This window comes from Lutra lutra, chromosome 6, assembly GCF_902655055.1.
Source record: "Lutra lutra chromosome 6, mLutLut1.2, whole genome shotgun sequence".
NCBI classification, from domain to species: Eukaryota; Metazoa; Chordata; class Mammalia; order Carnivora; family Mustelidae; genus Lutra; species Lutra lutra.
This window is the reverse complement of record NC_062283.1, coordinates 27,122,009-27,148,379: the sequence shown is the minus strand read 5'-3', so window position 1 is coordinate 27,148,379 and position 26,371 is coordinate 27,122,009. Positions and strand designations below refer to the sequence as shown.

The 26,371-nt window shown below is 38.8% G+C and overlaps 1 protein-coding gene across 3 annotated transcripts in view; it reads right to left on the bottom strand.

Annotated features, from left to right (window-relative positions):
• Positions 1-22,806, bottom strand: part of EXOC2 (exocyst complex component 2) — a 269,449-nt gene extending 246,643 nt beyond the window's left edge. For 2 of the 3 annotated variants that reach the window (XM_047733697.1, XM_047733699.1), the window contains exon 1: positions 22,683-22,806. The gene's annotated coding sequence lies outside the window, so the exon portion shown is untranslated. Of the gene's footprint in view, positions 1-16,148; positions 16,187-22,682 lie in introns of all 3 variants that reach the window. The other variant, XM_047733700.1, reaches the window with a different exon arrangement.
• Between the last annotated feature and the right edge of the window lie 3,565 nt (positions 22,807-26,371).

Genomic DNA, 26,371 nt, shown 5'->3' with positions numbered 1-26,371 from the left:
TCTTTAAGCTGAATGATTCTTTTCTCACCTATATTCAGTTTACTGATAAGCCCATCAAAGCAATTCTTCATTTCTGTTATAGCGTGTTTTATTTCTACTATTTCTTTTCGATACTTACTTAAAGTTTCTTTCTGCTTACATTTCTCATCTATTCCTGCATGTTACCACTTTTTCCATTTACAGCCGTTAGCATATTAATGACAGCTGTTTCAAATTCCTGGTTCAATAATTCCAACATCCCTACCATATCTTGGTTTGGTTCTGATGCTTGCTTTGTTTCTCCAAACTGCGTTTTTTGTCTTTAAGTATGTCTTGTAAGTTTAATTGAAAGATGGACAGGATGTATTGATTAAAGCAACTGGTACTGGTCCCACAGAGATGTCTGCTCCTGGACTTCTGCTCTGGTTAAGTTGTGATTCTCTGTCTGTATCTCTCTAATTTGGGGAGCAACAGTTTGCTGTAACCTCAATTCTGTGATGGAAATATCTATACACAGATATATAGATATATATATAACTTGTAACTATTTTGGCAGGAATCTTTTTGAAATTGTCTAAATTTGTCTTAAAATAGCATATTAAACATAATTTAACTTAAAGAATCATTCACAGCCATTATCATGATCATTGAAGACTGTTCGGTACATGTTCCTGGGTTATTGCTTCAAGCTGCAGTTTTATTGAGCTTGCTTTTTATAGTCATCTCAATTGATGTCAGACTCTTACTGATTATTAAAACAGGGTGCCAGGTTCTGACAAATCTATTTCCTCTCTTTCTAATTTGTTGCTTCTAATCTGCTGCACTGCTCCTGGATGACGATCATTCTCACCATTCTTTTCCTGTCCTAGTTTTTGTTCCCTTCAGTTCTCAAGCTTTCCTCCATAACAGAAGTCAGAATGGTGTCCAGGAGCTCCATGTATCCTAGCTGCCCTCCACATCTCCATCAGGTCAGGAAAAACCCAGAGTTATTTGTGATGCTTCAGGCAGGATTTCTTAACCGTGGTACTAGTCATATTTGGGACAAGGCCATTCTTTGTAATGAAGCATGTCCTGTACGTAGCAGGGTGCTGAACAGCATATCTGGCCTCTCTGCACTACATAAAATCAGCAGACCCTCAATTACAATGATTAAAATGTATCTCCAGACAATGCCAAATGCCCCCAGGGAAGGGTAGAGGGTTACCCCCAGGTGAGGACCACTGCTTCAGGGACTAGAATGGAGGCTAGAGATCTGGGTGCTCAGGATAAGACCCCTCTTCCAGAGACTCTGCATCACCTTGGGAGAGTGAGAATGAGGCCGAGATCTCAACATATCCCTGACAAGATTCCCACTCCTCCTACCCCTCAAACTCCCAGAATCACCACCATCATCTTCCTTAACATTATGTCTTGGCTACTGACCATCCCATATCCCCAGGATCTAATCCCTATTTATTCTGACCCTCCCTTTCTGGATCCCTATCTACTAAAGTACTAACAAACCAACTCAAGGGAAGACTTAATTGTGACAGGTTTTCACTTTGCTATCTGTGGTAGCCCTCTAGGTTACAGACAAGTGTTAGTGTCAAATAACGACCAAAAAGTATATATACAAAAGCTCATGAGTGGTTACCTGCTACCTCCTTGATCCAAAAATAGGAAAGAGAACTATCATTTTTGTTGTTGTTGTTTAGTAATCTCTACACCCAATGTGGGGCTCCAATTCACCCCAAGATCAAAAGTCTCATGCTCTTTCAAATGAGCCAGCCAGCTCCCCAAACTGTCGTTGTTTCTAATCAAATTTTACATTGCTCTGCTGGGCCAAAGACTAACAGGACTATCAAACTCCAAGTAGAAATTATGCAAAAATGCCAAATTCGTCATAACTCACAAGCAATTAGTCAAATTTGGGTCATTATACCTAAATCGATACCTCTAAGATCAAAATGAGTGTTTTATTGCTACCGTAATCACAAAACAGGTGATTCTAACTGAACAACAAAGACTGCTAACATGATTACTTCCTTTCTTCATATAACTTGGTTAAAAATAAAGTAAAAAAGTAAAATACACATATATATGCAATTTGTTCAGCCTTAAAAGTGATTTATTTATTCTTTCAGTTAGCTAGCCTACAGGCTATTTTCCTCTTAAGAGTTCACACACCCTGTAAAAAAACTATCTTGTACAAAATGTGGACTGTAAACACTTCTCAAAGCCTAACAGTGAAAATGAATTTGGACTGTGTTAAACAGAAGAAAGAATATCTCCAAAACATAATAGTAACTTCAAAAATAACTGGGAAGAGTAGGAGGTTAGATATCAAATGCTTTCTCTAATACTCTTTTCTAGGTCAAATTTATGCCTCTTCTCATTAGTGATAAGAATCGCTGCTCTAGGGGCACCTGGGTGGCTCAGTGGGTTAAGCCTCTGCCTTTGGCTCAGGTCATGATCCCAGGGTCCTGGGATCGAGCCCCACATCAGGCTCTCTGCTCGGCGGGGAGCCTGCCTCCCCCTCTCTCTCTGCCTGCCTCTCTGCCTACTTGTGATTTCTGTCTGTCAGATAAATAAATAAAATCTTAAAAAAAAAAAAAAAAAAAAGAATCGCTGCTCTACTGATCTTTGCTCTCCTCCGCTACTAAATCCTGAAGCTGTGATACAAAGTCCTAGTCCATGTATTAATCATGTTTTGTTTTTTTTTTAATTTTCTATATTTTATAATGCTTTGGCATCTTGGGGCCTTATAAGGGGTAAAGAACACTGGTGTCATTAGACCACACTTTAACCAGACAAACCAATTTGTACATCTGGGAAAGACACAAAATCAGTAGAAAAGCCACCTAACTAGGAGTCAAAAGACCTTCAAACTCTTAGTTTTCTCATCTATAAAATGGGAATAATAGCTAACTTCACAGGTAAACCAAGAGGATTAAATGAAACCAAGGATATAAAAATGTCTGCAAACATTAAAGCCCAATAGAAAAAAGTAACAGAGTACTGCTCCTCTGCATGGGTTAAAAAAACAACAAGTGGAATTTGGAGGCTGGGTGAGTCATTAAATGTGTTGCCGTTTTGAAGAAGACTGGATGTAAAACATCCTTTATACCCTTAATCTATTTAAGACTGAAGATGTTATTAACAGAGAAAAGAGAAAATTACAGTCGTGCTATATAATTTGGGTAACAAAGACCCAAGAAGCAGGAGGGTGAAGGCTGAATACAATACTGCAACTGTAAGCAAAGATTAAGTCTCAAGAACCAAAGTGTATCAACTCCACAGCAAATGGGTAAACTACTTCTTTAAAGCCACAGCACTGTACCTCACCATCTGATGAAAAAATTCTATATACTGTTTATGATATATACTCAGAATAGCCAAATACCAAGCTTAATATTCTAAACAATTATTTTCTTGCCTCGTTATTTTTAACATATTAATTCCAATACCCCAAAATAATTAAAGCATAATTTTCTTTTTCTTACATTACTTCAAACATCTATAGAGTTAAAGAATTTGGATAATTTAGGGAGTTGAATATAATTTTCATTAAGTCAATAAACCTAGAATAACATAAAGGTAAATGTATATTACAGCTTTGGGCAAGGAAGACTAAGTTTGGAACTGATGGAAGAATCCCAACAGTGAACACACCACATAGAAATGTATACCTTCTATAGGTTAATAAATGCAACAACCAAATTTAAAAGCCCAAGAGTAAGTTACAGAAAATATTCAAAATAAAACATGACTCGTTTTATTATAAACACATCTACAAAATCAATAAGAAAACATTAAGACAAAAAAAAAAGAGAAAGGCATAAGCAGAAAATTTACAATGGAGGAAATGCAACCAATAAACAAATATATAGAAAACAATTCAACCTCACAGAAATGCAAATTATAAGAGATTCCATTGTTGAACTATTAGTGAAAAATACTTAAGACAGTCACAAAATCTGTGTAGTGCTCCTATGCACTGCTGGCAGCAATATAAACCATTCCAACAAAAATATAAATGTTCTAATACAAAATATTGGAAAACAATTTAGCAAAATGTGTCCAAGTCTTACAAATGCTTCTCTTGACTGGAACATATTCTTTTTTTTCTCCCCAACATATTAATTCAACAACTCTACACTTTATGCTATGATCACCACAGGTGTAACTACCACTTTTGCCATACATCACTAATGCCATTGACCATATTCCCTATATTGTACCATTCATGCTGTGACTTATTTATTCTACAACTAAAATTCTGTACTTTTCACTCCCCTTCACTTAGTTTACCCATCCCTCCCTTTCCCCCTCACCTCTAGCACCCATCAGTTTGTTCTCCGTATTTATGGGTCTGTTTCTGCTTTTTGTTTGTTCATTTGGTTTATTTTTTAGATTCCATACATAAATGAAATCATATTGTATTTGTCTTTCTCTCACTTATTTCACTTAGCATAATGCCTCTAGGCCCATCCATGTTCTCACAAATGGCAAGATCTCATCCTTTTTATGGCTGAATAATAATCCATCAAATATATATACTACTACTTTAGCCATTCATTCAATGGTGAGCATCGAGATTGCTCACATATCTTAGCTATCGTAAACAATCGTGCAACAAATATAGCAATGCAAATATCTTCTCAAATTAGTGTTTTTCTTTTCTTTTTTTTTTAAGATTTTTATTTATTTATTTTGAGAGAGAGAGATCACAAGTAGGCAGAGAGGCAGGCAGAGAGAGAGGGGAAAGCAGGCTCCCCGCTGAGCAGAGAGCCTGATGTGGGGCTCAATCCCGGGACCCTGGGCTCATGACCCGAGCCAAAGGCAGAGGCTTAACCCACTGAGCTACCCAGGTGCCCCTAGTGTTTTTATTTTCTTTGGGTAAATATCCAGCAGTGGAATTCCTGGATCATATGGTATTTCTACTTTTTTTTTTCTATTTTTTTAAATTTTTTTGAAGAATCTCCATACTTTTTTCCTCAAATGTTATACCAACTTACATTCCCACATTCATTGCACAAAAGTTTTTCGCCACATTCTCACCAACATTTATTTCTATTGAATCTTTAAAATCTTTAAATTTTTAAATCTTCAAAATCTTCTTTTAAGATTTTATTTATTTGAAAGAGAGAGAGATCACAGGTAGGCAGAGAGGCAGGCAGAGAGAGAGAAGGGGAAGCAGGCCTGCTAAGCAGGAAGCCGGATGCGGGGTTTGATCCCAGGACCCTGAGACCATGACCTGAGCCGAAAGCAGAGGCTTAACCCCTGAGCTACCCAGGTGCCCCTCTTATCCTTTCTATTTTAGTCATTCTCATAGGTGAAAGGTTCTATCTCTATGGTTTTGATTTGCATTTCCCTGACAATTAGTCATGTTGAACATCTTTTCATAAGACTCTTGGCCATATGCAGGTCTTCTTTGGAAAAATGTCTGTTCACATATGATACTCTCAATAGATGCTGAAAAAGCATTTGACAAAGTACAACATCCTTTCCTGATCAAAACTCTTCAAAGTGTAGAGATAGAGGGCACATACCTCAATATCAAAGCCATCTATGAAAAACCCACAGCAAATACCATTCTCAATGGGGAAAAACTGAGAGCTTTTCCTCTAAGATCAGGAACATGGAAGGGATGTCCACTATCACCATTGCTATTCAACACAGTACTAGAAGTCCTAGCCTCAGCAATCAGACAACAAAAAGAAATTAAAGGCATCCAAATCGGCAAAGAAGTCAAACAATCACTCTGCAGATGATATGATATTGTATGTGGAAAACCCAAAAGACTCCACTCCCAAATCTGCTAGAACTTGTACAGGAATTCAGTAAAGTGTCAGGATATAAAATCAATGCACAGAAATCAGTTGCATTTCTCTACACCAACAACAAGACAGAAGAAAGAGAAATTAAGGAGTCCATCCCATTTACAATTGCATCCAAAACCATAAGATACCTAGGAATAAACCTAACCAAAGAGGCAAAGAATCTATACTCAAAAACTATAAAGTAGCCATAAAAGAAATTGAGGAAGACACAAAGAAATGGAAAAATGTTCCATGCTCATGCGTTGGAAGAACAAATATTGTGAAAATGTCTATGCTACCTAAAGCAATCTACACATTTAATGCAATCCCTATCAAAATCCCACCCATTTTTTTCAAAGAAATGGAACAAATAATCCTAAAATTTATATGGAACCAGAAAAGACCTCAAATAGCCAGAGGAATGTTGAAAAAGAAAGCCAAAGTTGGTGGCATCACAATTCCAGACTTAAAGCTTTATTACAAAGCTGTCATCATCAAGACAGTATGGTACTGGCACAAAAACAGACACATAGATCAATGGAACAGAATAGAGAGCCCAGAAATAGACCCTCAACTTTATGGTCAACCAATCTTTGACAAAGCAGGAAAGAATGTCCAATGGAAAAAAGTGGTGTTGGGAAAATTGGACAGCCAGATGCAGAAAAATGAAACTGGACCATTTCCTTATACCACACACAAACAGACTCAAAATCGATGAAGGACCTCAATGTGAGAAAGGAATCCATCAAAATCCTTGAGAACACAGGCAGCAACCTCTTCGACCTCAGACACAGCAACTTCTTTCTAGGAACATTGCCAAAGGCAAGGGAAGCAAGGGCAAAAATGAACTATTGAGACTTCATCAAGATCAAAAGCTTTTGCGCAGCAGAGGAAACAGTCAACAAAACCAAAAGACAACTGACAGAATGGGAGAAGATATTTGCAAACGACGTATCAGATAAAAGGCTAGTATCCAAAATCTATAAAGAACTTATCAAACTCAACACCCAAAGAACAAATAATCCAATCAAGAAATGGGCAGAGGACATGAGCAGACATTTCTGCAAAAAAGACATCCAGATGGCCAAGAGACACGTGAAAAAGTGCTCCACATCACTCAGCATCAGGGAAATACAAATCAAAACCGCAATGATATACCACTTCACGCCAGTCAGATGGCTAAAATTAACAAGTCAGGAAATGACAGATGCTGGCGAACCCTCCTACACTGTTGGTGGGAATGCAAGCTCGTGCAACCACTCTGGAAAACAGCATGGAGGTTCCTCAAAAAGTTGAAAATAGACCTACGCTACCACCCAGCAATTGCGCTACTGGGTATTTACCCTAAAGATACAAATGTAGTGATCCGAAGGGGCACGTGCACCCGAATGTTTATAGCAGCAATGTCCACAATAGTCAAACTATGGAAAGAACCTAGATGTCCATCAACAGATGAATGGATAAAGAAGATGTGGTATATATATATATAATGGAATACTATGCAGCCATCAAAGAAATGAAATCTTGCCATTTGTGACGACATGGTTGGAACTAGAGCATATTATGCTGTGTGAAATAAGTCAATCAAAGAAAGACAATTATCATATGATCTCCTTAATATAAGGAATTTGATAGGCCAAGTGGGGGCTTTAGGGGGTAGAGAAGGAAAAAATGAAACAAGATGGGATCAGGAGGGAGACAAACCATGAGAGACTCTTAATTCACAAAACAAACTGAAGGTTGCTGGGGGAGGGGGGTTATGGAGAGGGTGGTTGGGTTATGGACATTGGGGAGGGTATGTGCTATGGTGAGTGCTGTGAAGTGTGTAAGCCTGAGGATTCACATACCTGTACCCCTGGGGCTAATAATACATTATGTGTTAATTTTAAAAAAGTAAAAATTATATTAAAAAAAAAATGTTCAGGTCCTCTGCCCATTTCTTAATTGCATCAATTGGGTTTTTGGTGTTTAGTTATAGAAGTTCTTTATAATTTTGGATATTAACCCCTTATTATTTACAAATATCTTCTCCCACGAAAATGCCTTTTCATTCTGTTTAAGGTTTCCTTTACTGCACTCAAGCTTTAGATTTGGTGTAGTTCCAGTAGTTTATTTTTGCCTTTGTTTCCCTTGCCAGAGGAGACACATTTAGAAAAATCTTCCAAAGGCCAATGCCAAAGAGATTACTGCTTATGTTTTCTTCTAGGAGTTTTATGGTTTTAGGTCTTTAATCCATTTTGAGTTTATCCTTATACATGGTATAAGAAAGCATTCTTTCTTTTGCATGTATCTGTCCAGTTTTCCCAGCACTATTTATTGAAGAGACTCTTTTCCCCACATTGTATATTCCTGCCTCCTTGGTCATAGATTGACCATATAAATGTGGGTTTATTTCTGGGCTCTCCTTCTGTTCCATTGATTTGTGTGTTTATTTTTGTGCCAATAATACTGTTTTGATTATTGTAGTTTTATAGTATGTCTTGAAATCTGGGATTGTGATTATTTCCAGCTTTCTTTTCTTTCTCAAGATTGCTTTGGCTATTTGGGGTCTTTTGTAGTTCCATATAAATTTTATTATTACTTTTTCCAATTCTGTGAAAAATGTTGTTGGTATTTTGATAGGATTGCATTAAATCTGTAGGTTACTTTGGATAGTATTAACATTTTTATAATATTAATTTCCAATCTGTGAGCATGGTATGTCTTTCCATATGTCTGTGTGGTCTTCAGTTTCTTTCATCAATGTTTTCTACTGTTGAAAGTATAGCCTCTCAATTCCTTTGTTAAGTTTATTCCTAGGTATTTTATTCTTTTTGGTACAATTGTAAATGGAATTATTTTCTTAATTTCTCTTTCTGCTACTTTCCTTTTAGTATATAGAAACACAACAGACTTCTGTACATTAATTTTATATCCTGTAACTTTACTGAATTCATTTATTAATTCTAATTTTTGATGGAGTCTTCAAAAAAAATTTTTATAGTATGTCATCTGTGAATAGTGACAGATTAACTTCTTCCTTACTAATCTGAGTGCCTTTTATTTCTTTTTCTTGTCTGACTGCTGTAGCTAAGACTTCCAGTACTGTGTTGAATAGAAGTGGTGAGGTGGACATCCCTATCTCATCCCTGATCTTAGGGGGAAAGCTCTCAATTTTTCACCATTGAGTATAACGTGAGTTATGGGACTGTCATATAAGGGCTTTATTATACTGAAGTATATTCCCTCTAATCCCACTTTGTTGAGAGTTTTTATCATGAATAGATGTTGAATTTTGTCAAATGCTTTTTCTGCATCTATTTAGATAAATATATGTTTTTTAATCCTTCATTTTGTTAATGTGGGGTAACACGCTGATTTGGGAATACTGAGCTATCCTTACATCCTGGAATAAATACCACTTGGTCATGGTTAATGATCCTTTTAACATATTGTTGAATGTGCTTTGCTAATATTTTGTCGAAACCTAAAACATAGTCTTGAAATGTGGCCAATAAATAAAATAATCCAAACCATGGGGATTATTAGCCATGAAGATTTCCATAACTGCAATGATTTATTACCACAAAGGAAAAAATATAGGAACATCCCAAACAACTAGAAAATGATGTAACTAAAATGTGGAGGTCCGTCCAAGGAAATATTATGCAGCAAGTGAAATATGAAAAGTATGCCAGAGCAAGAGAATACTTATAACAAATTAGTTTTTAAAAAGAGACATATACACATATATATGTAAATATATAAATCTATATATATTTAGGGAACCATTTAGCATTTTAGAACACTCACTTCTGGGAACTTTTCCTGTACATTTTAAAATTATTTTGTGTACGTATATGTATATAATATATTATGAACCTTCCTTTGGATGGTCTCCTGACCAGATGCTTGGAAAAATTTCAATGTGCTTATCAAGCAACCTTTCCTGGACAAGAGCCTATTGTGAAGAAAGGGAGTATCGACCCAAGGGACATTACTCCTGCACAGAGAGCTTCTATTAAAAAGGCAGCTGTGATTCAAAACCTGGAGGCCTGGGGCACCTGGGTAGCTCAGTGGGTTAAGCCTCTGCCTTTGGCTCGGGTCATGATCTCAGGGTCCTGAGATCAAGCCCCGCACTGGGCTCTCTGCTCAGCAGGAAGCATGCTTCCTCCTCTCTCTGCCTGCCTTTCTGCCTACTTGTGATCTCTCTCTCTGTCAAATAAATAAAATCTTTAAAAAAAAAAAAAAAAAACCTTGAGGTCTATCTATGATCTGGACCCATATTTGGTGGCTGCCATCCTCCAGCACAATGTCAGATTAAACACTACCATCATCCCCTCTCCTAAGGCTAAGGACAACCTACAGGTCAAGATTTAGGGAAACTACGTCAACTACTTCAACTGGCTGTTGCTCAAAAATTATCAGCTTCATTGAAAATACAACCAAGGCTGAGAAAAGTCCCCCAAATACAGCAAGAAATTATAGACTCTTGTTTCATGTAATGTATCCAGTGGAAATCCACACTCTCATCTGGATATTTATATGAACATTTTCAGCTTCTGCAAACAAAAATATATATTACACATTTATAAGTATGTATTATTATATAATTTTTATATATATATTATGATTTTAAAATTTACAGTAAAAGTTTCTGGAAGCAAGTATTCTAAAATGTTAAATGGTTTTATTAATAGTGGTAGCATCATCAGAGATTAAACAGTTTGCCAAAGTCTCAGCTATAAGTGGTAAAGTTGACCTTCAAAACCAGGCCTTAGCTCTATGCTAATCTAATTCTCCACGTGATTTTTTTTTTTACTTATTATGAAAATTCGAAACATACACAAAAGAAGAGATTAGGAATATGAATCTCCATGCTCCCAACACACTTTTATGTTGTTTCTGAGCCAGTATTTTAAAGCAAAACCCAAATGTATCATATCACCCATAAATATTTTAGTTTGTATCTCTACAATGGACTTCCTAACCCACCCAAATTCATTTTTTCTATGTTGTCTCAAAAATTGTTAGTTGAGGGGCACTTGGATGACTCAGACAATTAGGCTTCTGACTCTTAACCTCAGCTCAGGTTGTGATCACAGGGTCATGGAATCAAGTCCTATGTCCACCCATAGCATAGAGCCTGCTTAGGATTCTCTCTCCCTTAGCTCCCCTCTTAAAAAAATTGTTTATGTGTTAGAATCTTGATCTAACCAATGTTATTAGGAAAAAAAAAAAAAAGAAGAAGAAAGACAAAGCCTACCTTTGTACAAGTATATATGCTTGTATGAATATGGAGAAAGTCTGAGATGAATAGACACCAGAGGTTAGCATTATTGGGACAATGAAACTGGAGAGGGTAGAGGATCAGGGAAATCACACATTTTCTACACTTTTACATTGCTTTCCCTGTGGCAGTGAGCAAGAATACAAGTGTTTTCTAGAAATGCAGTACATAGTCTACGGCCATACCACCCTGAATGCACCCAATCTCATCAGAAATGCAGTAAGTAATTCGACACAGAAAGGCCAATTCCAGAACACGGTATGGAGCAGCCCTTATGGATGGGGATACAAGGCAGTATACCGCTTCTTTGGGAATACTGACCACATAATGTTTCCTCTCAGCAATTCTGGACCTGCTCATTTACCTTATAAATTGATTTCCTTAGGAAAAGGATCAAATAATATCCCCTACATTTAAAACAAAAAAGGAAAAAAAAAATTACTATATCAATGTCCCTGATAAGGAACTGTCCTCAATGGGCTTGGCTAGGACTGAATCACGTTCTTTCTTTACTCCTAGGACCTAGTATAGTGCCAGAACAAAGCAGAAACTCAGTAAAACAGTGTGGCTGGGCTGAACAGACCTGGGAACACCTGGGCTCACTGGCAACTCTTTTCTTTTCACTGTTCAAGGATGGCAGCAAACCTTAGGCCATGTGGAATTCCAGCTATAAGAAACCACTAAGAAGCAGTCTTTGAGATGGGTATCAGCTTATGTGTCCCACTGCAAGATGAACACCATTCCTTCAATCTGTACCATGTCCCATATAATATTTTTTAACAGTAAATCTATTTTTTGTTAGCCTTTAGGCTAAGATCAAATATAAACCAATAAATATGTGCCAAAGTAGTAATCACCAAACACTACTATAGAAACTGAGTCTTGTAATTACATCCTAAAAGTTTACTCAATTGGGGCGCCAGGGGGCTCAGTGGGTTAAAGCCTCTGCCTTTGGCTCAGGTCATGATCCCAGGGTCCTGGGATCCAGCCCCACACCGGGCTCTCTGCTCAGTGGGGAGCCTGCTTCCTCCTCTCTCTGTGCCTGCCTCTCTGCCTGCTTGTGATCTCTGTCTGTCAAATAAATAAATAAAATCTTAAAAAAAAGTTTACTCAATCAACTCCTCTTAATACTCTATACAAAAATGTTAACTACAAAGACAAGTTATTTGTTCATGCCACCAAAAAAAAAATATATATATATATCAGAGGAATCCAAATTAACCACAAAGATCTGAGCAGAACAACTTGTCTTCTATGGGTCCCCTCTAGGTGACACTGGGTCAAGTTCAAACACGACCTCTAACTAACTATAAGGTCCAAGAGGTGAAAACCTTGACTTGATATTCTATTACCTCTTCCATAAAGAATTACCTGAAAATCAGAAATTCTAATATGTAGAACAAAATCTTTAATATGTGTCCTTTTCTGAAAAATATTTTAAATGTCTAAATCAAAATTAGTTGGACTTCTCATAATTCTTTGCATTAGAAAAAATACTTATTTTTCAACCATCTTTTATTCCTATAAAAACCAGGCAAAAACTGATTTAAGTTTGATCTTTCAATTGTCAAAATCCACACATAAGAAAGAAGAGCGGAATTTTAAAAATACATTAAAATATTCCACTTTTCAGCTCTAAATAATGAAAAATCCAAACGAAGAGTAATTTTTGCCTTAGATTTAAAGATGAACCTGGGGGCGTCTGGGTGGCTCAGTCAATTAAGCATCTGCCTTCAGTTCAGGTCATGATCCCAGAGCCCTGGGATTGAGCCCCACATCGAGCTCCCTGCTTATGGGGAGACTGCTTCCCCATCTCCCTCTGTGTTCTGCTCCCTCTGCTTATGCTCTCTCTGTCAAATAAATAAATAAAATCTTAAAAAAAAAAAAAAAGGATGAACTTGTATTCAATGAAGATGCTTTTAAAAATGCTAGTTTAGGGACGCCTGGGTGGCTCAGTTGGTTAAGCCGCTGCCTTCGGCTCAGGTCATGATCCCAGCGTCCTGGGATCGAGTCCCATGTCGGGCTCCTTGTTCTGTGGGGAGCCTGCTTCTCCCTCTGCCTCTGCCTGCCACTCTGTCTGCCTGTGCTTGCTCTCTCTCTCTCTGACAAATAAATAAATAAAATCTTTAAAAAAAAAGTGCTAGTTTAAAAATGATGCCAAAGAAATGTAGCTCAACTCTGTTTCTCTGCCCTTGAAAGAGAAATCAACTGCTGTTGAGGCCAACTGCCACTTCAGTTATATAGAGCAAAACCCTACTCTCTTTCTTGTTAAGTGCCCATTCTTGGAGGATTTAGCCTGATAAAAGTAAAGACAAGAATAGCGGGGTTTGGTTCAATCAGGATTTATCCTTTTCTTTATTTATTTATTCTAAGTTTTGTATTTTTCATGGTGGACAGGTTCTGTTGTTTTTTTTCTTTTTTAAGTTTTGTATTTTTCACAGTGGACAGTTTTATTTCGTTTTTTTTTTCTTTCTTTTTTTTTTTTTTTTGGATTTATCCTTTTAGAGTTCTAAATCAAATTTCAAAATCCAGTTAGCGATGACATTGGTCAATTCAAGACAGGTTGGGAATCGATCCCTGCATGACTGACTGTTGCAACAAAGGGCTGGGTGACTGACAATACAAGCACATGGTATTTCTACCAAATATAAGCCTAGAGCATTTCATAGCTCCTTTACATATTTCTGAGTTTCTGAAACATAAGTTCAATTCTATTTATAGTGAATACTTGACTCATCACTTACGAATGTTTTCTCTCTGTATATATATAATTTTCTCTTGTTAGGTAAAAGACGTAGGGTAATGACTGACACTATGCACGTATTTTGCCATAATCATTAAAAAGTTACATAATATGATTATATTTATATGAAAATTCAGAGTAAGTAAACTCATAAAGACAAAGTAGATTAGTGGTAGCTACAGGAGGGGTAATGGAAAAGGATTGATAGTGGGCTCAAGGTTTCCTTTTGGAGGAAAATGTTTCAGGATTAGACAGTAGTTGATGGTTGCACAACTTTATAAATACAGTAATTTTTCTTCAGAATTCTTGAGAGCATTAGATTATCATTTTCACCGTAAACATAAATAGAACCCCCAAAAAGTGGACACAAGAGGAAATACAGGGTGACAGCATTAGAAAAAAGAAAAAAAGAGCATTTGACACTACCTAATTTCCTAAAGTCTTCCGATACAAGATCAAAGGAGACCAAAGAAGACCTTGGCCTTAGTCACAATTGAAAAGGTGCCAGGGAATAGGGAAGACTTTACCCTCCCAGTGATGGAAACTGAGTTCATTTACTGAAACTCAGGGTTAAAAATAACAAAAGTTGTTGAACAACAATAAGCTAAGTATATTAATCCCTCTGGAAAACATCAGTGGCCTAGACTTTCTAGCCCTGGACAACACATCAATGACACCAGCTCCATTTCAGCAGGACTGTGGGGAAGATGGGAAAATAAAGAAGCTAACAATGCAAAATCCCGAGTGATATTAAGTCTAGTGTTTACTTAAATGACAAAAACTTGACCACCTCAATAATAACGTTCAAAAGTAAGAGAGGAATAAAATCAAGACACTACTGCTAATTTGTCTATAATGAAAGAATTAGAAAAAAATATTGTCCTAAATTTATACTATTGCATAAAAAGTTTCACTTGTCTCGACCTGTCAAATCTTTATTATGAAATAAACCAATATCATTGCTGACAAATATAAAAACTATAGTAAACAGGCATGCCAAAATCAATGCAGATTTTCAAAAAGGGTCAAGGAATCAACCGTCAGCTTAAATTGGTTAATTTTATTAAAATGGTTAAACATGACAGGCTGTCACAAAACTCCCAGATTTTTTACATGAGCAAAGTTGGATTAATTTGACCCAAATTTTGTATAACAGTTTTCCCAATTTCTAAAAATACATCAACTTTGTCACGTATCTTAAAATTTCTGCTTTACTTCCCTAGCTCGACCTCAAAAGAAACTTCTACAAGGCCATATATCTTGACAGAGTGAAAGCAAAATAATCACAGCACTCAGCAGTGCTATTAACATTTCTGAGCCACAAGGGATTAAACAGGCAGATGCTATGGAAAGTGCCTGTTGGGAGAGGACAGGCGCAGTGTTGAGACTGCACCACAGCTGTGAGGGATTGAAGCTGCTAGCTATGAAATCAAGTTTAGGAGAAACTCTGGGCACAATTCCGGCATCCGAAATAAATGAAAGTAAACAGTCTTGCGCTCTCTCATCCACCCTGTTAGCAGCCTCTCGACTGAGTGGAGACCACACACTCAGACCACACAGCGCCAGTTGAACTCCTCGCACGCAACATCTACAAGCTGTCACTCTGCAGCACTGAGAGGAAAAGGAGGGGGGGAATTGAGGGGGGTTTGAAAAGAGAGAAGGAAAGAGGGGGAGGGGAGAGTGAAGAATCTCCTCTACATACAGCTGGACTTCGTGATACGTGGTTTGGAGAAAGGGAAAAACCTCCCTAAGAAAACAAGCTGGCTGTGGCCTTATGTATCACTGACCTGTACTCCCCCATATCAATTTAGTAGCTGATGAAGGATTAACAAAGCATGCATTTAACATCAATTAACCTCCTATCCATCACAGGTCAAAAGAGAAAATTACCATTATAAAGCATTTCACTAAAATAAAGAGGAAAAAACACATTTTCTTATAACTTATAATATATAGTTAAATAAATACATTTTCTTTTAGATTTATATTATAATAATTTTAACCCATCTTCCTCTTTTAATGAAATGAATTTAAAGTGTTTCTGTTACAGAGATAGAAAATTTTAATTTTATAATTTTCCCATATTTCACTGTGATGCAACCTTATTTTTCTAACATACTTACTGGTAGAATAAAAGATGGAAAGTATTTTTTACAAAACTTCAGACTAAAAATAAATTTAAAAAATAACTACTAGCAGTGATATTAGGGGGAAAAAAACCAGAAAAATGGAAACACAAAGAGCTTTCAGGTGATTAACCAAAATTTTTTTTTTTTTACTACTTATTAAGGAAGAATTTTGTTGATTTTAATTCGTAACAAGAAACATGAAGAAAACAAGTAATCAGGTGTCTTACCCAGTCAGGTCCCCAGAGGCTTGGCTCACTCAGCTCAGCTAAAGGGATAAGACAGGAGTTGGAATAACATAAATTCTGATTGACTGAAGACTTGGGAGAACCTTCACCAAAAAAGCCAAGGAAAGCCTGATATTAAAGAACTATTTTCTTAGATCAGGCCACAGAAAAGTGAAAGTTTTCCGCAAAAAAAAAAATAGCAACAATTAAAAAAAACAAAACCCAAAAAAAAAAAAAAAAAAAAAAAAAAAACCTCCCGAACTCCACCCCTCCCCATGCTATTCAAGTTAGCATCACCAGGGAACAAATCAGAAACACAGAATCTCAAGATCCCAACCCAACCCCACCTACGTTTGAGCCCATTCTGCACACATTAACATTTGATAAATCTATCCTGTCCAGAACCATCATGGTTCCAAAGAACCCCCAGAAAAATCTCATTGCAGAAATGCCTAGAGAGTTTCAACAATAAAATTACACTCAACTAGACTCTCAGGCCACCCGGTAACAGAAGCAAATGTAGAATTCACTATATCCTCCTTGAGTCAGGTTCAACCTATCCTAGAATATACGTGCCTCTTGGGGCTGGGCTAGGCTAACCCTAGAGGGATCTCCTACAAATACTGGAAAAGGGTTTTAAGAATGGTAATTTATTTCTTTCAGTTTTCTGTAAACTCAGACTCTACTTTTCCTGTGAAGGGTCAAGGTCAAGTTATCTCAGCACAGCCACACATTTAACCATCTAAGGGCACAGGGTGGGACAAGTCTCAGAGAAAGGGTCATGAACTCTTCCACCTAGCTTTCTAAATTAATCATCTCTCTCCATCTCAAAACCATGGTCAACAAAAATATAATCATACACGAATCTGAAAGGATGTGTAGGGTATAAACTGTGCAAAGAAACACTGGTCTCAGAAGGGACATCTGCAGAAAGGAAGGACTGAATGAATAGATAAAGCATCCCTACTTTCCCAGCTCTCTCTTTAGACTTCTTTCCTTCATCACTCCTATAAACAAAATATAATTTAAATATACTATGTTTTTAAATGAAAATGTAAGTTTTTGTGCTTTAATTCGTTTGGGAATAAAGAATAATTTAAATTATATATATTTATTTAATTTAATTTAATTATATATATGAAAAATAACTTCACTCCTGCTACAATGTTTGGGATTAAAGGGAAGGGGATGTACATGAAATGACTAGGAAAGAATACTAGAAGCAAGACAGTATATAGGGGAAAAGCCTGATGATTTGGCTCGCTAGATCTCCCGCGTAACTCACCTGTTACATAAATACTTGAGTACCCAGCTGATCTCCTAAAACAAGCAGAGGATTTCATCTTAATTAGAAGAGTTAATTAAAAGTCTCCTTCTTTATTTCCCAGAAACTATAAAATCTCCTGCCTTAGCAGTATTAAGTCTTCAAAGAGGACAATGACCTTCACTACAATTCAAGCCAAAGCTTTACTAATTTGGTCTAAAGGTGGCTTATTCTCTGACTCATGCCACCAGACAGTGATGACATACTGAAAATGAAGTAGGCCAGTGCAAATCCACCCCCCCTTCTACCACCCTCCAAAAACACAAACAAAAACAAAAATTTCAAAGTAGATTCACTATTTAATGGAAGAAGGAACAGTAGTTCATGTAAAAAAAAAAAAAAAGCATAGCATTATTCAGTCATCAATCTATTGTCAATTGTACCATGTCCCTTACCATTCTCTCTTTATTAGGTCTACACTGGGTGAACAAAACATTATTTCTTGGTATTTTAAAAAACAATTTTTTCAGGGAAAAAAGTGTCCCGGTGTTTGTTTTTTCAGAAAGATCACATGGACAACACTGGCAAAGTCATCATCAAATAAAACTGATTTCTATCTTTGTTTAGTCCATCAAGAAGGTTTGAGAAATATACAGAGATTGGTCACTCAGCACCTCAAACGGTGGTAGTGCTAGATTCCTTGTTAGATAGATAAACTAGAATTTGGAATAGATTGTTCAGTCAAAACAAATATTTATTAAGGACTTGCTATGTCCCAGGCACTATCCTGGGGAAATGACAAGAAAAAGATTTTGTGACAAGTAGGTCATGGATGACCTTGACCTTCAATAGAGTGATGGGTACTGAAACCAGAGAACAGTGGGATAAGTGACAAATTGAGTATAAGTAACTATTTAAGAAATCAGCCTAGGAAGGAAAGAGAAATTTTAACAGAGGAATGTGAAATCAAAGGAGGATGCTACTTTTTTTTTTTTAAGATTTTATTTATTTATTTGACAGACAGAGATTACAGGTAGGCAGAGAGGCAGTCAGAGAGAGGAGGAAGCAGGCTCCCCGCTGAGCAGAGAGCCCGATGTGGGGCTCGATCCCAGGACCCTGGGATCATGACCCGAGCCGAAAGCAGAGGCTTTAACCCACTGAGCCACCCAGGCGCCCCGAGGATGCTACTTTTTTACTGTTATAATTTTTCTGTTTTGCTTTATTGTTTTCTGTCTTTAAGCATGTTTAAATGCTGACAAGAATGAACCTTTGGCAAGTACTCCCAAAGGCAAGAATGGATGGGGTACAGAGATCTGTCTTAGAGTAAATGCAATCTCTTTCAGTAAAAGTGGAGAAGGGGGGGAAGCTTTTTTTTGGAAGAAAGAGCATGGGATTCTCCATTGATAGTTCTTTTTTTCCCCCCCGACTGATAGTTCTATTCACTGTGAATCAGAAGGCTAGATTATCTGCTAAGAGTATAGACATGTGAAACGATGAGAGATTTGAGAAGAATTGAAAATGCTTAAAATAGATTCTGCACAGGACAGAACCATGAACTGACATGGAAAACTCTAAAAAATTCCTTGATGGGCAGTTGGGAATGGTGACCATGGTTCTACAGGAGTACAAATCTAGATACTATATTTTCCCTTGCTGGTTTCAGCAGCTCAGTTCAAGCATTACAGAAGGTAAAGGGTTGAAATGGTTGAGGGCTGAGAATTTGCTACCAAATGCTACAGAAGGATAATGATACAACTGAGCGTGCTGATATGAGTGACCAAAGATGAGGTGAAAGAGCAGGTGTAATGGAGGTAACTGAAGAAGAATTAGAAAGACACTAAGCAAAGAGTGGGAGATTTGAGTTTTGGATTTCAGAAGTGGACCTACTTTAGTCCTGCTCCCATACTCCCAAGCACATCTCTGGCAATAGCCCTACCTCTTTGCTGGGGCTCCAGCTCTCAGCAGGCTGTAGTTTGTCCTTTTTTTCCTTTTACTTGTCAGTTTTCTCTTTGGGCCTCACTACCCCTTATTTGTTCATGAACCCTGCCCACACCTCTGCAAGTAGTCGCTTTATTAAAACCTCCTTATTTGAACCATCTGGCATGAATTCTGATTCCTGCTGAGACCCTCATTTATCCAGATACACATCATGTCAATCACATGGGGCTTTCATTAAAATTAAACTAAAACCAAATATTCCTGGCTTTATAGTCTTGTTTTGTCTTTCAGTAAAATTACAATGAATGAAAGTTAAAATATTATACCCTCCAATATCACATAACTTTATAAATGGAAAAGGCCTTTAAAAATCATCAAATCTTACAGATAAAACTATGAGCCAACCTTGCCAAGAGCAGCACAGCCAGCAAGTAGCAAAAGGAGAATTCACTCTTCATTGCACCATGATTACCAAATGCTAACTCTGTGCCAGACACCACTCTAGGTGCCTATTTGCATCCACCTTAGGCAGCTTACATTCTAATTAACTAAATCCCATGTTTTCCAAATCCTAGTGTCCACTGTTCTTTCCACTACTGACACCAAGACTTATTTTAAGAAAGAAACAGTAGGTAGAGGGAATAATTAAAATCAAAACCAGAAATTAAGACTGGGATGCACCAGTCTTAAATACTACCAATGGTATTAAGTTAAAGAATGTTCACGAAGCTTTTGAGCAAGTCTAATACAATTTTCCCGGGGGAAAAAATGCATGACAAATTACTCCCAAACTCCTCTGCCTTTTCTTCACGGCACTCCATAAGCCAAAATGCACTTACTTACCCAGCCTACGGGCCTTTGTTTTTGGTGTACTAATCAGACATTCCTGTGCCTTCCCTATGAAGGGCCACATCCTCCCCCAACAAGGTCTGACCTCTGTCTAACCCCAACAGATCCTTCCCCTCTCTGAATTCCTGCTGTACTTACACTCAATATTATAGTTTTGTTCTTAGCTATTCTTTAATTGAGAGAGTAAAAATGCCCCTTCTGAATCTAGCCTATTATTTTATTTCTAATGTATGTGTCAGGCATATGCTAAAATTGGGAGATACACAAATAACCAAGACTAACTCCTGTCCAGCCAGAACTTGGCCTTTTGACAGATTATGTAAATAACCATGATACCTACAGCCCCCAAGACAACACAGGCATAGGATAGTGCTAACTGGTTAAAGGATTCACTGAGCTGGAAAATTTCAAACCAGGAAGAGCTCTTAAAAAAATCTAGATTCATATACTCCCTGACTACAGGAAAAAGGAAACTGAAAACCAAAGAGGTTAAGTACATGCTATGAAGAAGCTAGGTGGTAGCTCACAAACCAGTAAATGGTTGCTTTGACTCGTAAGCCAAAAAACCTTTTGACTCCCTGCTTTTCAAAGTGAGAGCCAAAGATGACTCTGAGTGTGTCCACAGCTTCTTCAAGAGTCATATTTCTTTACAAGTACTTTAAGTTTTTGTGTATCAAGAATAATTATTTTAAATTAACATAAACATACACTGAACCACATGATAGTACAACACTACTTACTACCATGCAATTCACCAGGCACTCCAGGAGATCCATGAACATATTCTTCACCATCTGAGAACAAACATTCTAGCATACTGCTTAGCAAGTAATCAGTGTTAGTTCCCATGCCAGTCAATTTCAAAATCCTGCCTACTCAACATCGACCTAAAACTTATCCATTCAATTAACATTTATGCTCCTGAAATGTGGTAGGTGCTATACTAAGATCCTGGCTACATAAAAATAAATAAATTGGAGAATGGGTGAAAAAGTAATTAAAAGACTAACTATATAACAGCATTTCTTATACGATGGTCTAATCCTGCCACTCCCTGTCACTAGAAATTATCCAAAGCACTTTATTAGAAGACTGCCTTTGCAAAACTTTTTGAGTACCAATTTCATTTCCCATAAGATTCATACATAACAGGCTCTCAAATATTAGAGGAATGAATGAAAATTTAATTAAACAGGTCAATAATCATCTTTTCAAAAGGAGATAGTTCAAAATTACATTCAGTACAGAAAATTAAATTGTTGACATAAAAAAAGAAATTTCTGAAAATTCCAAGAGTTACTCCAAATTACGGTGGGGGATCCTTTGCTTCTCTGCTTAAATTAAGTTCCTACATAAACAGAAGAGAATATCTGAATAGTAAGCGCACATCATCCTCTATTAGTCACCTTTGAGTTTATCTAGCGTACTTTGAGTCAACAACTTTTAACATACAGATGATCTTCAGGAAACTTCTGATTTTCAGTTTGTTAGCAGAGTCGGTTACATAAAGCCTGGCCAGAATATACTGACTTTTATAAATAAAATATTGTTATGTATCAGAAGACCGAGCCACATAACCTTGGTTAGAACTAACTTTTCAATATAGTGCATCCAAATGATTTAATTAAGATGTGTCTGATTCTTGAGTATTTTTCAAAGTTCTTGTCAGTTTACTCAGATTCATTAAAAAAAGAAATGTCCTCATACTTACTATTATGACTGACCTTTACCAATTCAGAATAGCTTATTTCCATTTACAGACAAGCTTTTCAAGAACTGTTTCTTGGATATTTAGAAAGTGTCTACAAAATCCTGTGACACCAAGTTAAGCATCACCAGGCTTAAATGAGGGACGATACCGTGTTTAGATAGTGCAGGCTGTAGAGCTTCAGTGCATGGTCTCAAAGGAAGTTAAAAAACTGAGTAACTACAGGCTAGTTACATACGCACTCTGGGCTTCCGTTTCCCCTTCTGTAAAATGGGGATAATACAGCGCATTTACCTCTTGTATGGAGTATATCAGTCAGTAAATGTAAACGCTTAGAAGAGTCGAATAAAGGCGCATAGACAATGCTCAGTGTAACTCTGATGCAAACCTAAGCAAAATATGCCTCACATTCGCTCTTTGAGAATAAATTCTTACATCTGGCGCAGTGACAACTACGCAGGGGCGCCAGGGGCCATGCGAGGCCGACTACAACAAACCCGTCGAGGGTCAATGCTCTGGAGGCCCACGCCCGGCCTGGGGAATGGGGGGCTCTGGGCCTCTAGCAGGTGTCCAGGGACCTCGCGGAGTTGGGGACAGGAACCGCCCCGCGCCTTCCTCCTCACAAGGACTGGAGAGCGGTGCAGGAGGCTGATACCGGCGCTGGCGGACCACTTCCACCCGCCTCTCCGGGAGCGAGGCCAGCCGGCGCCCGCCGCCCTGCCTGTCCGTGCCTCCCCGGTCTGGCCCTCAGCCAGGATCTCCAGGCTCCAAAACATACCTCAGACCTGCCTGCCGCCCCCTACGGCCCGCAACGACAAAGCTCCCGGCCGCTCTCCCGAAAAGCTCCGGGGTAACAGCTGCCCCAACCGCCGGCGCCTTCACTTCCGCCCGCTGAGAGCGCCGAGGGCGTCGATCCGCCGAGTAGTCGAGCACCGAGTCCTCGATGGGCCAAGCCACTCTGGGAGGGGCGGGGGTGGCTTCCCGTAGGGCTGGAACTGAGGTGGGGGCCGGGGCGGGGGTTGCGGGGGAATGGGTGACAGTTGGGGCTAGCTGGAGGGTTTTGGGGGCGGGGGGGTACTAAGGGGCTAAGGGCGAGGAGGAAGCGACCCGGAGCAGATCGCCGCGTGCAACCGCCGTGAGGTGCCCTCGGATCACCTCCAGGAGGATGTAGAATGACACTCGGTCGGTTTCTGGTGGGATCTGCACCGGGTCAGGTCGATGTAGCTCCTACCTAGGCCCTGGGAGTCCAGATGACGCACAAAAGTCACAGGACCTCGGAAATTGTGGAAGAGAATGCCAGACTCTGAAGTGTTGTTGATTGTCTAAGTTAAATTTAGGGAACACCACCCTCGGCTAGGCGCTGTGAAGGGCATTAGATACACAAAGGTGAATAAAAGGTAGTCACTTCCTTGAAAGGATCTCGCTGGGCTGAGGATAAACTGTTGCATGGTAAGAGGAAAAATGTCACTAAGGGAGAGAATGCAGCAGTCTAGGCAAGAAATGATTGTAGTTTGCCCTGAAGAGGCAATGGTGGAGATGGAGGGTAAGTGGTGACAGGAAACTGAGAAAATTCTCTTCTGGTTCCTTCTGCTTTATTAGCAAAAGATGCATTAAGATCATCTGTGAAGATGGAGGATGGGATGCAAGGGAGTTTTGGAGAGAAATGGTGAAATCTTTGTCTTGGATGTTGTGAAGCAAATTACTAAGAAAATATGGCAAGATTTCCAGGCAGGGTTGAAAGCCCTCTTGGGATGTATAGTCCTAAATTTAAAACGAAAGCAGTCCGCGTACTTGGGTATGTTTTGGCTGCTCTGGTGTAGGTAGAGAATTAGTAGAAAATTAGTTGTAAAACTGAGGATTCAGTTTTACAAGGTAGAAGGAGCAGCCAACAAAGGAGTTGAAAGTTTCTGCAAAGAAATGTTATTATGGAGGACCATGGAGTTCAACCTCTTGTGATAGGGTATTTAGAGGGATTGTTCTGGTTGTCTTGGAATTGGCAACTTAGACTATAAAAGCTGTCAGGTAACTGATCATATGTCCCACTCTGCATGAGAGAACTCTAGTTTTTTGTTTGTTTTTTGGTGTGTGGGGGGGTTGTTTTTTGTTTTTTGTTTTTTCTGTTATCCTGACCTAAGAAGTAAGAGTGCCCCTGCCAAAATGTCCATTTAGACAATATGTCATCACACTAAAGTCACTGCACATTATATAGAGAGCTGCAAACAATTGAGATCAGACACCTCTTCAAGGCTTAGAAGGGATTCTGCAAGTGGTTCTAAGCAGGCAGTCTCTCTGCTGACCCGAGGCATGCAGGATAGGGACAAAGTTCTTGGAAGAACTGGCCTGCCATTGGGACTATACATGATTTAAGAGTATGCTGTCTGCTTTTGGTCTAGAAATTCTCAAAAGTATGAGAGCTATTTGAGTGACCAGTTACAGCTAAATGGAAAGGAGGGTAGCTATAAAGCAGAGGCACAACCATGGCAAAGATTTTTGCCATCTCTCTAAGAACTCAGACATGTACCTCACACAAACTTCATCTTTGGCTGATTTGTATGTCTCACAGGAATGCCCACCAGAGAGCATCCACAGCAGAGGGGCTCAGACTACCCAGGGTGATTTGGCCACCCTCCGTCCTGGGCCTCCCCAGGGTTTATACAGTGGGTCTATGAATGGTATAGCCACGGTAGCAGGGATGGAGCTACACGGGCACCTTTCAACAATGCAGATCCAGATAGTGCATCCACTCCCTCCAGCTCCAGATGCCAGTGCGATCATTTGGCAAGTTGATTTGTTCAGACCCAGATACATATCCTGGATTTTGGTTTGTCTTCCCTGCCTGCAGAGCCCTGACAACCATCACTATCCAGTTGCTCACAGTGTCTTATTTACCATAATGGGATTTCCCATAATAACACCTAGGACAAGGGACACCCTTAAGAGTAAAAGAGGTATGACAAAGAGGACAACATAAAATCTACTGATTCTACCATACATCACATACCCAGAAGCTACCACCCTGAGAGGACATTAGGAAGCCTCTTAAAGGCATAGCTAAGGCTCCATCTTGAAGATAACATTTTTCAGGGTTAAGATGTTATGCTATGGAATGCAATATGTATTTTGAACCTAATACCAGCATATGGTGCTGCGTGTCTGATGGAGTCCTGGCTCCTGTGGTGGGAGAGGATACTTTGCCAGGGAATAGAAAGTTTCACTAAATGTAAAGGTCTCTCCTCATTTGGGCTCCTCATGTAGGCAACAGAAAATGATCCTTATGATCAGAAGGAACTATGAACAGGGAATATTTTTTCTGGAACTCGAGGAACTCACTGGCCATCTTTTCCATGCATGGTGATAAGAGTAAATGGGCAACATGGCAATCCTCGCCTAACAAGTGCATGGCAATGGGCTCAGACCCCACATGTACAGAGGTCTGGATCACTTCATCACTCAAGCAACATAGGCCAACAGAAGTGCTAAGTGAGGCTGAGGGGATTCTAGAATAGGTGATAAAGGAGGAAGATAATGGAATCACTATAGCCTCAGGACCAACTGTAACAGGAGCCTTTAGCTCAGCCTATCAATACCTCTGGTGTGGTATGACTTGACATCAGCATGAAGAATCAGTGACAGAACAAATTGAATACAGCACAGCATGCAGGGGATAGAGAGTAGTAGAGGCTGTCAGAGCCTACCCATATTCCTCGGCTGTCCCCTTTGCTCTCTGAAGTCTGCTTTCCCTTTTTGCCTCAGGGTTTTCTTCCTGGGCACGGGGCAACCTGGAAACACTGGAGAATTCACTGGCCCAGATGCAGGCTTCAGCCAAAGATAGGCAAGGAATTGATGTATAACTATCCAGCTTGCTTCAATCCTAGGGTAGCTCAAAGAAAGGCATGTTATCCAGCATATTCCAGAATCTCCCTTGAGACAGAGCTCCAGTGCCCTCAGGAACACCTTCACAGCACACCTTTTATTGGCTTCCTTCCCTTTCCCTTTTGACTTCCCCACTTTCCTTCTGTGTTTCCTGGTATCATCTCCCAGACTAAATACTGGCCCTTGAAACCATATCTCAGAGTTGGCTTCTGGGAGAATCTGGCTAAGATAGTCATTATCATAGACCAAAAACAACTTATACTTATTACAACTCAAATGTGTCTATGTGATGAATTACAAACCTAATAGGGAAATATATCTTAAGAAAAGGTGGTATTTTGTACAGATCCTTTGTGTTGTGGGATTTAACATGACTCTCATTATTCTTTCCTGTACATCAGAAGTTATGTCCAAGTGTTGCTCCAGTCTGCAATAACTCAGCTGTCCCAGGATCATCCACGTTAAAACACACAGAAAACATGAGTCAGAGACCTGGCAGCAGAGGTTGAAAGGAAATTAAGTTTTCTGTATCCCTGGCAGTGATACCCTGCTTAAAATGAAACTAAACCCTTTACTTGTCTCCCCTTTGGGTCT